The sequence below is a fragment of the Leucopleurus acutus genome (assembly GCF_964270905.1).
Source record: "Leucopleurus acutus genome assembly, chromosome: 17".
Classification (NCBI taxonomy): domain Eukaryota; kingdom Metazoa; phylum Chordata; class Mammalia; order Artiodactyla; family Delphinidae; genus Leucopleurus; species Leucopleurus acutus.
Genome location: NC_139159.1, coordinates 4052886 through 4070555, shown reverse-complemented (window position 1 = coordinate 4070555; position 17670 = coordinate 4052886). Strand labels below are relative to the sequence as shown.

The 17670-nt window shown below is 42.3% G+C and overlaps 1 pseudogene across 1 annotated transcript in view; it reads right to left on the bottom strand.

The window, feature by feature from the left end:
* The window catches only part of LOC309974397 (lipoxygenase homology domain-containing protein 1-like), an 89848-nt pseudogene that overhangs the window by 8500 nt on the left and 63678 nt on the right, over positions 1-17670 (bottom strand). The window contains exon 7 of the transcript in view: positions 6442-6596. The product of the transcript in view is annotated as a lipoxygenase homology domain-containing protein 1-like (transcript). The remainder of the gene's footprint in view (positions 1-6441; positions 6597-17670) is intronic.

The window sequence follows — 17670 nt, the reverse complement described above, 5'->3', positions numbered from 1 at the left end:
AGAACAGGAGAGGTGAGTACAGGTACAGCAATGTTCCAGGCTCAGACTGGGTGATGGTTTATCTCAGACTTTATGTATAATACAGATTTTGAAAAGGAAAAGAAAGAAGCACATAGCCTAGATATTCTATATGGTAATTTTTTTTTCTGTTAGTGAAAAGAGTGTGCAAAATGTAGGAAGGAAAGTTTAGTCAAAGAATTTTAAAATCATGTTATAGTAATTGCTTTCAGCTTTCCTCACCCGACCCCATCAGTCAGAAGAGCCCATAAAAATCCCCAAGTGTCTCACCAAAGCCAGCCCTCACTCCTGGCCTACCTGTCATTTTTCGTCTTTTCCCGGGAATCTTCGCGTTCTTCTGGACAAGGCAGGTCCCCTGGCCACTCTAAGGGTCACTTTCAGACGAGGTGCCATACTTTACCTGCTTATTTCTTATGTGTCTGCCCCGACCCAGCCCGGACGGTGAGGGCAGAGACCACCTGCACCCTGTCCATAGTTGAATGCCCAGCCTCTGACAAGTTCCGGCAACAAAGTAGGAGCTCAGCAAAGAACTCTTACATCAGAAAGCAGAGCTTTCTGAACCAATGGTCTGAGACCGCGTGACTCAGAATCCCCTAAGATGCTTGCAAAAAGAAAAAAAAAAAAAAAAAAGCTTATTTCTGATGACTCAATCCCTACTAAATCAGAATCTCTGCGGTGGGCCCAGGAGTCTAGTTTGTTTGTTGTAAGGTACCCAAATAATTCCTATTCTGAAGGTTTACAAAGTATACTGTAAACATAGGGCTCTTTACTGAAGTTTTCTATTTATTCTATTTGAGGTGAGATACCCACAGATACAACTGTATCCGAGCTAAAAGAATAACGTTGTTAGCAGCTTCTCCTTTTAAAATGGGAAGTTAAAAAAGGGTCCTGAGAGTTTAGCTGAAGTCTTTCCGTACCTGCCAGGTTTTTAATCAGTGTTCCATTGGAAAAAAAATCAATATTTAAAAGTTTGTTGGTTCCTCCATCTAAAGCTTTTTCTATATGAGTAATTTAGCTTCTTAAATATATTTCAAATCACAATGTTCCTTTAATTTTCCCTTGGCCATTTTTATTCTTTGTATCAACCAGCCGTGGTAATAACACCTGATCCTTCAAAACCCCACCCCTTCGTGTAACTTTCCTCTTCTTCCTTTCATCCAGAAAAGGTCCTGTTCTCACAGCAACTCCACGGTACCTCCTGCAGTCTTTGGGGTTAGATCTTCCAACACTGTTGGCTTCCCTCATCACCAAGAGGAGTCTCAAAATAATTTTTTAAACCTAGAGCCTGGTTAAGCCAGGGATTTCTGCTAACGGCCCTGTTCCGACCCATCTACAGCTGCTCTGCAAATCCAGACCTTGTTTGTCGGGGGACTTAGGATAAAAACAGGAAATGGTGGAAGTTTCCATCCCTCGTGGAGATCAGGCAGAGGCCACGCCTCTCTGCAGGGACGCCATGTATGGGGGCGGCATAGCGTGTCTTTCTTCCCTCTATTCAATTCCTTATTTCTGCTTCTTTCTAATAATTTCCTTCATGTGATCTTCATCTCCTTTATCACGTGTCTGTTTTCTTTCTATACACTTGACCTTCCCTTTTCTTCTTCCTTTCTCCTCGGTTTGGCCCAAAATACACACACTTCTTTCTTGCAAAAGTCATTTTAAGCTCTCCTCATTCCTTTTGAAGAGCTTTACTCAAAATCATTTCATTGATTTAAATCCATTCATTCAATACATTGTCATTCATTAAATTTCTACACTATTAAGCACTAAATTAGGCACTGGGAGAACAGAGATGAATACTGTATAATACCAGACCTCAAAACATTCAAAATCTAGTAGAAGGAGAAAAGGCGTCTGGAAATAAATGTAATAAACGGTTTAGGTACCATGATATGAGTTAAAATATGTAGTTGCATTTTAGCAATAAATAATGCAGAGTCAAATAAATTTAAGTTTGAATTCAACAGCTCTAAGGGAGATAAAGACGATATTAATAAAGATAAAGAAGATATTAATGAGGTAGAGTTGACAAGACCTAGTTAACAGTTGTGGAACGGGTAGAAGACAGGGAGAGAATGGGATAATCAAGGATGATTCCTAAGTTTCTAGTTTGTTGCAGGGCGTGGAGGACAGGAGCCAAGAGAAACGCACCTGCAGGGAAACATGATAGATGCAATTTTGAAAACTGCCTAGTGGGTCTGGAGATTTTAAACACACACACACACACACACACACACACACACACACAGACACACACACAGACACACACACAGACACACACACAAACACACACACACACACAATAAAGCTTCTGTATTCCTAGGAAATGTCCTTCATAATAACATAGCAGTGAGCTTTTAAAGTCATGTAATAAGTCTAATCCAACAAAACTTCATCTAGCCATAATTTCTTAAAATTATTTTCTCATCTCCATTTTCCATGAGTTATACATTCATCTTTCCTTTCATCCACCTTTTATGCTACTTTTAATTAATCTGAAGAACAAACTTCTTACTAAGAAAATCCTACCTGGACCTGTCACATCATGACTAATCAGAACTTTCTTCAATTTTCCAAGAGACACTGCCTCGATATTAAAAAATATCAACATGTATGATAAAAATTGAACTCAGTGACCATTAGGACATTTCCTTTCTCTAGAAAAAAATAGCATTGCTATTAGTATTATATTAGTACATTACTATATTGCTATATATTACTACTATATTATTACTAGTACCATAAAAATTACCCACTTACTATTTTACGTTCAACGTCCTATCCTATGCCTTGTGGGACACGCACAAGCATGTAACATGTAATTCTTGCCTTCCTCAATCATACGGTCTGCCAGAAAAAGATTTATAAATTTTAATCATAGCGTTTATTTTGTCTACTACTGCTAGTGGTAATAATGGTTCTTACAGCCCTTACAAGGTACAAACCCTTCTAAGGGTTTTTTATATAGTAATTCATTTAATTCTTAGAATAAGCCATGAGGTAAGCACTACTTATTTTCTCATTTTACAGTTGAAGGGAGTGAGACACACAGAATTAAATTCCTCACCCAAGGACACCATCTAGTAGCTGACCGAACCAGGACTCAGACCCCAGCGGTCTGCTTTTCCACCACTGCTGTTTGCCTCTCGGTGGCTTTCAGTTCCAAATGAACTATGTACTGAAATATGTGTATGTATGTATACATATAAAGTTTTTAAACAGACTATTTGTTAACTAGATAAAAAGTGCACACATTCTAAGTGCACAACACACTCAACGCACACACGTCCACGCAGATAATAAAACGTCAGCCTCACCCAAGACTCACCCCCACGATGGCCCATCCAGTCATTAGCTCCCCAAGTGGAACCAGTAACCTGACTGTTTATGCTTCTAATCAGTTTTGCCAGGTCTGGGACCACAAGCAGAAGTACACAGTGTGTTCACTTTCTGCTGGGCTTGTCTCACCCAACCTTTGGGAAATTCATCCGTATTGTTTTGTTTAACGGCAGTTTGTTCATTTTCATTGCTGAAGATGATTCCAAATTATTTATCTATATTACTTGTGGACAATAGTTTCTAGGTTTGGGGTATTACAAATAACCCCCTGCTCAGAAGGCTCTTGTACATGTCTTTTCACGCGCACGTGCGTACGTTTCTGTTGGGGAACTGCTGGGTTACAGAGCTTTGGTAGATGGTCTCAGTTTTCCAAAATGCTGATGCTGACGCATGCTCTGTGGGCTCCGTGTCTCTGTGAGAGGCCTAGGTGCTCCAGAGGCTCGTCAATACTTGATGCTGTGATTCTTCCTAAGTTTAAGCTGTCTGATAGCGCAGACACTTCATTGTGGTTTCCAGTGTATTTCCATGGTTACTAACCAAGTTGGAGATGTTTTTCACATTTGCTGGCTAGCTGGACAACCCCTTTTACAAAGGGCGTATTCAACTGTCATGCTTATCTTTTAAACTGGGTTCTCTTTTTCCTGTTGATTTGAAGGCATTCTATATATGGTCTGGAAACAAGTCCTTAGCCTGTATTTATTTCACAATATCTTGTCACACTTTCTGACTTGTCTTAATGGCGTCTTGAGGAACAAAAGTCTTGAATATTAAAATGGTGTGATTTACATTTCCCCCTTTATTGGCAGTGCTTTCTCTGTTTTGTCTTTAAAATCTTCGTCTATATTTGTACACCCATGTTCATAGCATTATTTACAGTGCCCAAAAGGTGCATTAATTCATTGATGGGTGAAGGGGTAAACAAAATGTATATATGTTCAATGGAATACTAGTCAGCCTTAAAAAAAAAAAAGTAAATTCTCACACCTGCTACAACACAGAGGAATCTTGAAGATACTGTTCTAAGTGAAATAAGCCAGCCACAAAAAAAACAAATGCTGTATGATTCCACTTAGATGAGGTGCCTAAGGGACTCTAATTCATAGAGAGAGAAAGTGGAGAGGTGTAGCCAGGGTCTGGGGCTAGGGAACAGAGAGAGAACGGGCATCATTACTTAATGGCTCCAGGGTTTCAGTTTTGCAAGAGGAAGGAGTTCTGGAGATGGATGGTGGTGGTGGTTGCACAACAGTGTGAATGTACTTAATGTCACTAAACTGTACAGTTAATTATGGTTAAAATGGTAAAATTCATGTTATGTATACTTTAGCCCAATTAAAAAAAATTTAAATCCTAATCTATTCCCAGGGTCATGAAGATTTTCTCCTATGTTCTAGCTATTTTATTGTTTTATCTTTCACACTTAGACCTAAATTTGTATGGAATTGGTTTTTAGGTTTAGTATAAAATAGGGCTCCTGATTTTTTTTTCTATAATGATACCCAGTTTACTCTCTGAATTCATTAAAAGACTGTTGTTTCCTTGATGCTGGACATAAGGGTGCGTAGATATTCTTCTGGCCTTTGCCTGTTTCTCTGCTCTATTTGTCTTGTACCAATTAACGCTGTTTTAATTGCATTAACTTTAAATCTTGATATGTGACAGTGTGAGTTCTCCGGTTTTGTTTTTCTCAAGATTAATAATCTTCAAGATTATTTGGGGTGTGTTTGACTCTTTGCATTTCCACATATATTTTAGAATGACAGTGTCAATTTCCATTAAAAAATACTTCTGGAATTTTGATCGATATTGCACGGAAACTGCAGATCAATTAGGAGAGAAGTGAGAATTTTATAATATTGAGTCCTCCAATCCAGGAACACAGTATATCTTTATTTTTATTGTTTTTAGTTGCAGTGCCTGGGCTTCTCTAGTGGTGGCACATGGGCTCCAGAGCATGTGAGCTCAGTAGCTGCGGCGCGTGGGCTTCATTGCCCCGCGGCATGTGGGATCTTAGTTCCCCGACCAGGGATCAAACCTGCGTCCCCTGCATTGGATTCTTAACCACTGGACCGCCAGGGAAGTCCCTATATCTCTATTAATTTGTGTCTTTTTCCATTTTTCCAATAACATTCTGTAGTTTTCCACGTAGAGCCTTGCTGTGGCCCCGAAGTTCCTGTGTGAAATGGGCTCATGGGTGGAGTGAGCGTGGTGGCAGGGGTAGAGCTGTCTGCGTGGCCCGAGGACCTGAGCTCCTTCCCCTAAGGCTGCTTTGGCACCAGGGCTGTGGGTTCCCAGGCTGCCAGCTGAGGTCACAGGGATCCAGTGCCTGCTGCCTACAGCAGTGACCTCTGGGATACACATTCAGATCGGCTCTGCCTCTCCCTTTCTCTCTTCCACCTTCCTTCACGGCTGCTTCCTGGGGTCACTTCCCCCTTTAATGACCTGCAGGACCCGCCCCGGGGAGAACCCACACAAAGGTCCCTCTTTTCCGGTGGGGCCTCATGAGGGTCTGTCTTCACTGCTGGGCTGCATCCCTGCCCCAGGAGCCTCCTAAGTCTCTGCACAGCATCTCAGGCTCTCCGATGCCACTTTCTGATCTAAGCTTCCACTTAACGAACAACAGAACAGAAAGCTCTGCTGAGTATCAGGTTCTCCTCCGAACTTCCTTCCTATCGAAGATCGCGGCCCCTCAAGCCCTAACTGCCTTGGCAGCTCTTCAGTGCCTTCAAAGCCAATTAAAAAAGACAAACGTTTCTAGTTGTCAGCAGGATGGTCGTTTTGTTACAAGCTATACTGTCCGTCCTATCTGGAGGTAGAATCTTGGGTTTTTTTCTTTTTTGGTGGGGGGTGAGGGTACTTGTTTTTAACAGAAGAGGAAACTGGGACTTACTCATGGTGGCATTGTTCTTGGCTAAGTCCCACTTCAACTCAACTTGAGGACAAGATGCATACCAAGAAATGACCACACCTACTGTACTTCCTAGCTGGTATCATATGAGCATCTCAGGAATTTTCTGTTTGAGTGTCTTTTTGGTTAGAGAAATTAGAGGAAAACTTGTGGGCACGAATTTAGAAGGATCTTTTTATTACCTGTCCAAGCCAAAACTTGACTTTGTTATGTTTGGATTGATGAAGGCTTCGATTCCCTGAATCTCCTCTGGTGCCGATGAGGTTGATAAACATGTTAGACTCTGACTCGGCACCTGGCCTCCTGCCAGTGTACATGTAGATATCATAAACCACCACTGAAATGTCAAGAAATCTGGTATTATCTTTCTCCTATTTATTTTCTCTTTGAATGTAGTTAGATACCCTGGAAGGGAATCAGACCATTCTTTAATCTAGTTGATGTGAGTTTTTCCATGGTACTTGGCCTTGGCCCTTTTTCTTATGCGCACCCCTATTCAAACACACTCTTGACTATTTCATGTTTAACCCATTCATACAGACTCTCAGCTATTCCCAGAACTACTGTTTCAAAATAATTATTGTTAGCAATTACGCACTTTCATTAACCACTACACTTTCACAGTTATTATGAGAAATTGTATTTAAAAAAAAAACCTCTTCTCTCTCTTAATTAGATAAAAGTGGCAATTTCTTCCCCTGAAGTTTGGCTGTTCTAATCACAGCTGGTCACTCATGCTGCTACTTCATGGAGATCACTATTCCAATAACGGAGATTTTTAATAGCCTTGAAAGGGAAAAAATACAAAGATCCTAGAGAGATGCAAATTTAAATATGGTTTTTAAAAAAGAGCTCAGTGAGGTACCAGCAAATTATGATCCACTATATTTGACCTTAGAATTAAAGCAACTTCTGAGACACTGGTAGAAGTCACTAATTTAGGAAAGAGATTGCTCTTGCTGATACTACTAATATGGATAATATCTTGGATACAATGAGTACCTTTTATTCCAGGATCCTAGAACTCTTTCTAAATCATCCTCAGTGCAATTGAACAGCTGCATTTATAGAAATTCACATTAACATTTTCCAAAGAACTCAGACATGAAAATCCAACAAGTAAGAAAACAAAGTAAGCGAGAAACACTGTCTGTTTCCATCACACCTGACCTTTAAAAAGACAAACGTGGTATACTGGGAAATGGTGTAAGCAGAGAAGATAAATCAGTTTCTTTGTGCTGTCTTACATATTCTAAAATGCCCCAGAGTGAAACCCAGCTGAGCTTAAACAGAAAATTAGAACACTGATGAATTTAGGACAATCACAGAAACCTTAAAAACTACCTATTAAGATGATCTGGTCTTACAACCTGTGTAGCTGCATGAACTGAATTAAGCTAAAACTCATGGTAGAATTCTTCGTAAGACAAGTGTGTGGACGAGCATGAACAGAAGTCTTTATAGAGAAACACTGTTTCTGTTTACCCAGAATATTTTCATTTAAGGCAAAGAGTGAACTTGTTTACAACTTAAAAAAAAATAAAGATATTATATATAAAATAGATAACTAATGAAGACCTACTGTATAGCACAGGGAACTCTACTCAGTACTCTGTAATAAACTATATGGGAAAAGAATCTTAAAAAGAGTGGATATATACATATGTATAACTGATTCACTTTGCTGTAAACCTGAAACTAACACAACATTGTAAATCAACTATACCTCAGTAAAAATTTTTAAAAATAATAAAGACCTTTAAAAAATTAAAATACATATGACAAAAATGAATGAATAGTTAAAGGTTTAAAACATGCGTATCAAAAATTATTTAGAACCGATACATATATTTGCAGCACAAACAACACAGCCGTCCCTCAATCATTGTACAGGGCAATGACCACATCCTGTACCTTGACTGCTACCTGCACGCACCTTCAATACTTCTCAACTCTGTGCTTCCAGAAGCTGCTATAAATTAAATTTAATATACACGCACCGAAAAAAACCAAAACTTAACTTATCGTCTAAATTCAAAGGAAGAGAAATAAATGTACTAGAAATTTTAGAACAAAGTGATTATCATAGATGAGCACTAAATTTTATTCTCAAATTACATCAAGAAGAGTCACATAGTTTATATTGTTAAGTTGAAAGAAAACATATGATCCCGCTACGAGAAACACACGTTTTGCTGGAATCTGTAACAGTAAGTCTCCTTTACCGGTATTAGATAACACGATTCACGAAGCATTTCCTTCTGCAATGAAAGCATGTAGATTCTTTTTAAAAATGCTAAATGCATCACAATAGATTCTAAAAACTCCAGACTTTTTCATGATCCTTAAGGCAATATAAAATTCTTCCTTATCTAACAATGCAAAGGGAACTTTTAAAGTTACCACATTGCTTAGACACACCTTAAAATACCATGTACTAAAACAGCAAGTAAAGGTCAGGAATCCTTTGTTCAGTGTCTGTCCTTGGGCATGAAAGTCAGGGCTCGATGTTGTTGGTTTAACGGCAGGGTTGTATGTTCTAGCTTAACGACACGCATTCTGTTGTAAAAATGTAGAGGTTGGCAAATTATCTTTAGGAGAGGGACACCCCACACACAAGGGTGAACTCCTGAGGGATCCCAGTGATAAGGCCAAAATGTGAGTTAGAAGAGAACCTGCAATTAGCTCGAATACTTGAAAACTATAAGGATGGGTCTCCAGGTGTCAATGTTATACAGAATGGAAGAGACCATTTTACCTGAACATATTCAAAGGCAGGTATTTCTGACTACAAATACCATTCTTGAAGCACTGGATTTTAAGTAGTTATTTTAAGTAGTTGTATCTATCACCCCCTTCGCTAAAAGTATTTGAAAAAGTTAACTTGCTGATTTAGGTTATCCGTATATGTTGGGCGTTTCTGCCAATATTTTTTAAAAGTTCTTTTCACCATAGCTGACGTTGACTTTTTCTTTCCGACAATTAGTCAGTAGATTCAGCTGTTTGGAAAGCCTTTCCCATCCGCCATCAGCACAGAAGAAAATTCTTGTCTTCTATTCGCCCCAATTGTCATCCACTTCCTTTTATAGCTGTTTGTTTTCACTGTCTGGGGGGCATTCTTTCACTTGTGTTTGTAATGTCACCATCTTAAACACTCTCGTCCTTATATTTACCGTATTTATCGTCATTTCGACAATGTCCCCATCTCTCAAGGAATGCACAGTATATGTATCATTGCAAAGCTCAGCATTCTTTGGGCTTTATAAACCTTTGGCCTACATAATAAGATTTAACACCATCTCATGAGGGACACAAAAATCTTTCAAATTTCCCCCACAGTTTTTTTTTTTTTCAAACATCATTTTAGGGCAGAGTCTGTGCCAAGCGTTTGGGGTTTTTTTGTTTTTTTTTTTTTAACATCTTTATTGGGGTATAATTGCATTACAATGGTGTGTTAGTTTCTGCTTTATAACAAAGTGAATCAGTTATACATATACATATGTCCCCATATCTCTTCCCTCTTGCGTCTCCCTCCCTCCCACCCTCCCTATCCCACCCCTCTAGCTGGTCACAAAGCACCGAGCTGATCTCCCTGTGCTATGCGGCTGCTTCCCACTAGCTATCTACCTTACGTTTGGTAGTGTATATATGTCCATGCCTCTCTCTCGCCCTGTCACAGCTCACCCTGATGACTTAACAGCCTCCACTCCAAGCCTTAATATCGCCATAAATAGTATCCTCATGATTTTCCTTACAAGGAATCTTGGATTCTTCTGCTTCTGCTTACTGCATACAAAGAGTTAAAAATCCATCTATCTATCTATATTTATATTTACATTATATATATTTGCTCTTCATGGGGCCACATATAATTCTTTAGTCACAAGGATATATTAAAAATGTCACATGGCTGGGGAGAAAGCTATAATATGATTTTTCACTGGATGTTTACAAGTGGGAAACCAAAGGCACGATGGGACATGTTCCCTTCAGCACAAGTTAAGAGGGAGGAAGCATGACCCAAAGAGGAAGTAGAAAGAGACACCTCAGGGATGGCCAAGAACACAGGGTGGTGCTCACACAGGGGTCCTCGCCACATCTGAGGGTGAGCTCCAGGAACTGTCATGTCCACTTGGAGTAAGAGAGGGAGCAGAAAGAGAAGAATCCTAAACTGACCAGTTTTCACCCAAGAGAGACTAAGCTCTATGCTGGAATTTGCTGTTTATTTTGAATTAAAAGGATTAAGATTTCCATCACCCGTGGAAAGAGGGGCTTGGAATGTTTGTAAGTCAAGAAATATTATTCACATGTAGTAAAATTCACTCTTTTAAGGTATATGGTTTGATGAGTTTTGACAAATATGCACAAGTCCTTTAATTATCACCATAATCAAGACAGAGAACCTTTCCATCACCTTAAAAAGTTTCCTCATGAGGGGTGTGATTTTAATCAGTTATAGAGAACAAAAAAGATTATGCTTTTGCAGTCCTCAAAGTTATGATTGTGAAGACTCAACCCCACCACACGATGGCAAGAACAATGCAGATATAGTAATAGCCAGGGTGATACCTAGAAATATTGTCTCAGACGTGATACCTGCCTGATTTTTGAATGAGCATATAAAGACATTGAATCCAATTAACTGTTTATTAAATATATTATTTTTAATATAATATATAAATATATTATATTTTATATATAATATATAAATATATTATTTTTATATATAATATATAAATATATTATTTTTATATAATATATAAATATTTTATATATAATCTATAAATATATTATATTTATATATACTATATTTTATATATAAATATATATTTATATATAATATATAAAATATAATATATTTGGTGATGTTCTGTGATTTTAATCTCAATTCCATTTGAAGGAGCACCTCTTAATATCCTATCACGCCAAGAAGTTTTTCATTCCCTTGGTGGTGATCCCTTGATCACCCAAGGTATCAGCTATGTGGTGATGAGGGGCAGCCTCTTCACAAATCTATCTGGAATGGAGAGTTTTAAACATCTAGACACCAGGAGTTTATTTGTGGAACTGAATTGAGTCCTTTGCCATCAGGCTCATTCAGGATCATTAAGGGCCATTGTATGTTTCAGGAGGAAAGGACCACCTCTAACCCATCCAAGATGTCAAGATTGAGCAACTCTAAAGAAGTACCGATGGCCAAATAAAGTCAGCCCCAGAAGTAAATACGGAAAGGAGCAGGCGGCTGCCTTACTCCACGATCTGCCATTTACGGTATCAGAGTGTCATAAAAAATTAGTTGAACCAGGAAATATTCCTCCAGATCTAGGCAGCTATTTCAAGGGAAATGCCCTAAAGAGAAGCGATCTTCTCAATCTAGGATGATTTTGAATAAATAATGAAAGAATATCTAGTAATTCTGTTATGAAAATCACCTGAAATTATTGATGATATGTCAAACAGTGGATGCGTTCACAGATTGTCTATCAGCCAAAACACTGTCCACCTCACGTGGGCCATCCTCCTGCACAAGTGAGTTATCCGTGTCCAGGGCCTCTTGAACTCCCTCCCCTAAACCATATGTGTCATAAGTGCAGGGCTCACGTCTTCCTTAGTTTTGAACCCCTCGCTCCCAGGGTTGTAAATACTGAATACTACTGAATAAATGAACACCTAGTAATCCACCCATCCACCCATCCACCCACCCATCCACCTATCCATCCATCCATCCACCCATCCATCCACCCATCCATCCACGCATCCATCCATCCATCCACCCATCCATCCATCCATCCATCCACCCATCCAACCACCCATCCATCCACCCACCCATCCACCCACCCATCCATCCACCCATCCACCCATCCATCCACCCACCCACCCATCCACCCATCCATCCATCCATCCATCCATCCATCCATCCATCCATCCACCCACCCATCCACCCACCCATCCACCCACCCATCCATCCACCCATCCATCCACCCATCCATCCACCCATCCATCCATCCACCCATCCATCCACCCATCCATCCATCCATCCATCCATCCATCCACCCATCCATCCACCCATCCATCCACCCATCCATCCATCCACCCATCCATCCACCCATCCATCCACCCATCCATCCACCCATCCACCTATCCATCCATCCATCCACCCATCCATCCACCCATCCATCCACCCACCCATCCATCAGTAAGTGTTGTGCCCTGCTCCTGCTGGTTGCCCAAAGCACTGCTCAAGTGTGAATCATCTAGAAAGTGCTGTGGCTGCTCTTCACGCAGATCTGTGCCTTAAACAGAGCCTACTTTCCCAGGCTCCTTTTGCACCCAACTTTGCTCTTATTCCCAGTTTATTTCAGGGTCCACCTGGCTTTGGGCTCTTTGGCTTTGCCTCCTAATCTTAGATCTATATGTGCCAGTAGGAGTGGACAACAGGGTTTGGTTTCCCAGACTCTGACCCTCTCCAAGGAGCACCCGCACCCCCCAGTGACTGAGGAACAAAGGGGGGCAGAGAACTAGCATTGTCAAACCCCCCACGCTCCTGCCAAGCGAGCGCATGGCAAAGGCCTCCTCATCTTCTTTATGCAGATGGCCCATTGGTGTAATTCATTCCCTGTTGGTCTAAAACTCCAAGAGTTCTCAATCTGCTGCAACAAAATTCTCCGTTTATCAAATAAATGATAGAGTCACATAAATGTATCATTCTTCCTGCTGTGTCCTTAATGTTGCAGATTTCCCTTCTCCACTGGGGGTATACTGTTCAAATTTTCATTGGGAAATGACCTATGGGACCTCCCCTAGAGAGACGTGCCTCTGTGCAAATGTCTGTGGGCAGACATACACACACACACACACACACACACACACACACACACCCCTGAGTTGGGGGCAAACTCAGTGATACTCCAGTGAAACTCATGGGACCTTAAATCCTAAGTAGGGCCCTAACTGATAGATTCTCCACCCAGGCCCTTCTAAATACTTAGTTCCCCAATTTAGAGATGGGGTACCAAAGAATCTCTGGGCCAGCCCATCTCCCAAATCTCTCTAGCCGGCAGGTGACCTGGGGACATGACCTCTCAGTGCCCTTTCCTCCATCCTGGGAGACAAACTCTTGACACATTTCAGGCCCTACCAACCTTGGCTGACACAAACAAGAAATCCCAGAGCCTAAGGAAAAGGCTGAAGAGCCATGAACCTACAGGTGAGCCCTCATCTTCCTGCCAAAGTGCACGCAATGCGTTTAGCAAATGTCAGCCTTGGGGGTTTTTGTCTGAACACGCTCTCAATCCGGAAAAAGAGGTGCAGTTGTTTATGTCGGGGGACTTCCCCAGTACCGTCTTTTCAGCCACAATGCTCAAATATTCCCAGGCAACGCTGCGTAACATTGCCCTTGCAGGATCCTGTGGGGCCCGCCCCTCTGCACAGGGGCGGGGGGAGGGCCCGGTGAGCCCTGAGCCTGTTGGCGCCGCCTGGGGAGTGTAACCCCCGGCACCAGGAAGCCTACGCAGGCAGCACAACTCAGCGTCACTAAGAGGAAGCCCTCGGCTGAATCTCTAATTGGATATAACTAATGGACTGTTTCAGGGCTTTCTTGCAGGTCACCAAGAATTAAGCTTTCTCAGCACTCATCATGGCGTGATCGTGTTGATACAAACTGCCCAAAAGAATCAGAGCTCAGACACAGATGGTAAATGAGATTCAGCATCAAGCACGTGCAGACACCTCCATCTGCCCTGAAGGTTCGTGGTCCGAGACCATATATGTTGGCGGTTCGGGGCTGAATCCCCATGGTTGAAATTTTTTATCTTACTGCTGAAAAAAGAAAAGAAATGCCAGGGTAAGGGAGGGATGGATTTTCTAACTGAGAAGGCCCCTGGACCAAAGACCTGATGGAGGGTGAAGGAACTGTCCGTGCAGAGGCCGGGGAGGCAGGGGACAGCGGATGTAGCAGAAGGGCTGAGGCCTGGCGACACCAGGAAGCGCTGAGGCTGGATCTGGGGGAGCCAGGGCAGGACTGGTATGAGGTGGTGATGACTTGGGCTTTTACTCTTGGCAAGTTGGGGAACCTTTGGGACGTAGTAAGCAAAAGAGTGCCAGAATCTGACTGACATTCTCAGAGGGCCCCTCTGGCTGCGGGGCTGAGAAGAGCCTGCCCTCTGCCCGAGCTGTACTTTGTGTTTGTCCTCCCGTCATGACACCAGCCAAGCAGTAGGAAGGAAGCAGGACAGAGAGACAAGTCTCAGGCAGAGGACCAAGGAACCAGTTTAGCGCTGAGTGCCACCCAGGTGACAGCACTGCGGTCACTCTCTCACTCCTCCTGATGGAAGCCCCACGCAGTGACCACTCCCCGGCTTGTCTGGAATCGTCCCAACTGACATCTGTTGTCTGGGCGTAATGATTAATGGAGCCCTTCTTCTCTCGCAAATGTGCCCTGGGTGGGATGGCCAATGTCACAGAGATCACTCTAGTATAGGTATCAGCCCCATTTCACAGACAAAGTAACTGAGACTCAGAAAACCTGTGTCATCTGCCCCAGATTGAGACCAGGATTTGAGGCCAGACTCTGCTTCTCTGAGCTGCAGCTGTCTCCCTAATGAAAGGATCTGTCTCTCTCTGAAGCCCACATTTTCCCCTTGAATACGGGTATTGGGATGAAGGCTAAAGCATTAAGGAAAGCTTTCTTGTTTTTTAAACTTATCTTAGCTCAGCCGTTCTCATCTAAAACTGGCTACAGGTTGTCAGTAAGCATTTTGGAAAGACACTTTCTCACTACTTAAAGTCTGATAAGCACAAATATTTTGAAGCAGACACATTATTACGGTGGTACTTTCTTACATTCTCTCACAGTTATTTCTTGATTTGAAGGAAACCACTAAGCACACCTCGTGTGCACGTGCCAAAACCTAGCATCAAACATTTCTTCGGCCCCAGATGTGGCCCCAAAGCTCATCTGCCGTTACCATCCATCTCGTGTGGAGAAAACCCGGAGCCAGAACGTGAGAGCTGAGCCGGCAACCTTATCAGCTCCGGGCATCCCTGCCAGGCCACTGACTACAGACCCTGCAGGACAACCAACTGAGGGCCAACAGCAGCTCCCAGGGCCTTTCCCCACGAACCACAGACGGGAACACCTAGCAGGAAGGTGTGGAAGCCGCATGCGTGAAGGAGTTCCACTCGCCAGGGCTCACGTCCAGGAGGAGATCACTGATCCCATCAGCAACCTAGCTCAGGCCCCTAAAGGGTGATGATTTAGAGTCTAATCATCTCAGAATCCTTTTCTTTTTGAAAACATTCCAGCAATCTTTTGAAAAGATGAGGCAAAGTCACAATATTAATTGGCTCGGAGTGTAAGGGCCAAATGCAAGGGAAAGCACTATTTTGTGCTACGAAATTTAAAATATGTATATTAACCTCCAGTGGGTCCCTAGGACTCTATGCAGCCTAGCAACCCGACGTGTTAATAGCTTAATTAAAACAAAAATTCCTCCACATCCCCCTTTGTGTTCTTCCCGAAGCCGGCTTCAAAATGTTTTGACAGACGAACAATTTTAAAATATTGAAGGTCAACCCCTCCTTACTCCTCCTTCCAAATCCAAACCGGAGAAGCAGCGATTCAGTGGTTTGGATCTGCTGTGCCTTCCCGTGATGTCACAGGAAGAGCAAATGAACCTCTCCGTGGCACCAACATGATTTTCCAAAGGGGAGAGACAGCACCCCAGACTGCTCCGTGCTCACCAGGACATTTTGATCCCTACTTAATGCCTCAACACTGAGGTGTCATTATTTTCTCACTTTCTTATTTTAACGATTTTCTCCTAAATGAGCAAATACTCAGTCTGGGAAAGGGGAACCTGGATTGATTTGTCAGAACCGGAGAAAAATGAGAAGTCTGGCTGAGATTAGAGCGAGGTATCATGTATTACCTTGTATTATTTTGTAGGAGAAAATGTCTTAAGAAATGGTTGGTGTGCTTCAGCTAAGAAATGACCGCTCTAAATGGGAAATACTAATGGAGACGTTTCATTAGCTAGTCTGGGGACAGGACGAACAGAAAGATGCAGGGGAGGCCTGCCGAGCCTTTACTGCTGCTCAAATTAAATGAACCCCAAATCAATAGTTCATGCAAAGCACAGTGACGTTTCTTTTGTATCCTGGATTTTTTTGAAAACCCATACAACTGCCTTCCACATTTTTCTACGTGTAAAAATTGTGCACATATGTCAACTAGGACGCAACTGGAAAAAATTCAAAATGGTTGCCTAATAGAGTTTAAATAAAGTTCATTTTAAAATAATGCAGCCTTTTAAAGCACTGCAGATTGAGAAATAACAAATAAAACAAACCAATAAGATTTCTTCTCCTTCTTATTGGTACTATGGATTTCAAAATTCTTCTATACATCGCTTTTAAAGAGCAGAATGGATTCTTGACGAATGTTAGCAACTGGGTGACTAGTTTAGATAGCTCCTAGGGTGATGAAGGGTGAACACCAGGAGCCTACATTTCTTAGGAGCCTTCTGTCATTTCCACTTCAGGCTTCTGGACATCCCTGGACACCACTGCTATCCTCACAGTGACTGTGAACAACTAAAGCCATTAGGATCTGCAGCTGTATGTATTGAATGAGATTTTATATGAAAAAGCACTTTTGCAAACTGTCAAAATATATACAAAAAGAATTACTATTGGGCTTCCCTGGTGGCGCAGTGGTTGGGAGTCCGCCTGCCGATGCAGGGGACGCGGGTTCGTGCCCCGGTCCGGGAAGATCCCACATGCCGCGGAGCGGCTGGGCCCGTGAGCCATGGCCGCTGAGCCTGCGCGTCCGGAGCCTGTGCTCCGCAACGGGAGAGGCCACAGCAGTGAGAGGCCCGCGTACCGCAAAAAAAAAAAAAGAATTACTACTATAAAACCTTTCTCCATTCATTAACCTGGTCTTACCCTAAATCTTTCTCACCATATCTGAATTAACCAAGTATTTCTATGGCACACGGCCCATGCGTCATGCTAACATGTAGAGGTCCTACGGGAGATGCAGCTACTTCACAGGAAGCCCATGGGGAGGGTAGACTCCCCACATACATGTAGAGGAAACAGGCTGAGGCGGAGGGGAACGTGATGGCTTCCAAGCACCCGTGATCCTCGGAGCCAAGCCTTCCGAGGGAAGCAGAAAACAAGCAACTGATGGGAGGGGAGAGGAGGGGGGTCGTTAGACTGAAGATGCTAACGAGAGCCGTGAAAACTGAGCAAATGTGGGATCAGGAGCCCTGTCTGCACGGTGCTCACTACTCCTGGCACACGCTAAGCACCTAATACCTGTTGGTACATGTGCTTACCTTTGCGTGTGGAATGGTTGAATGAATAGACCATGAGTGGGTATTAAAAATGATGAGACACTGAGTCACTTA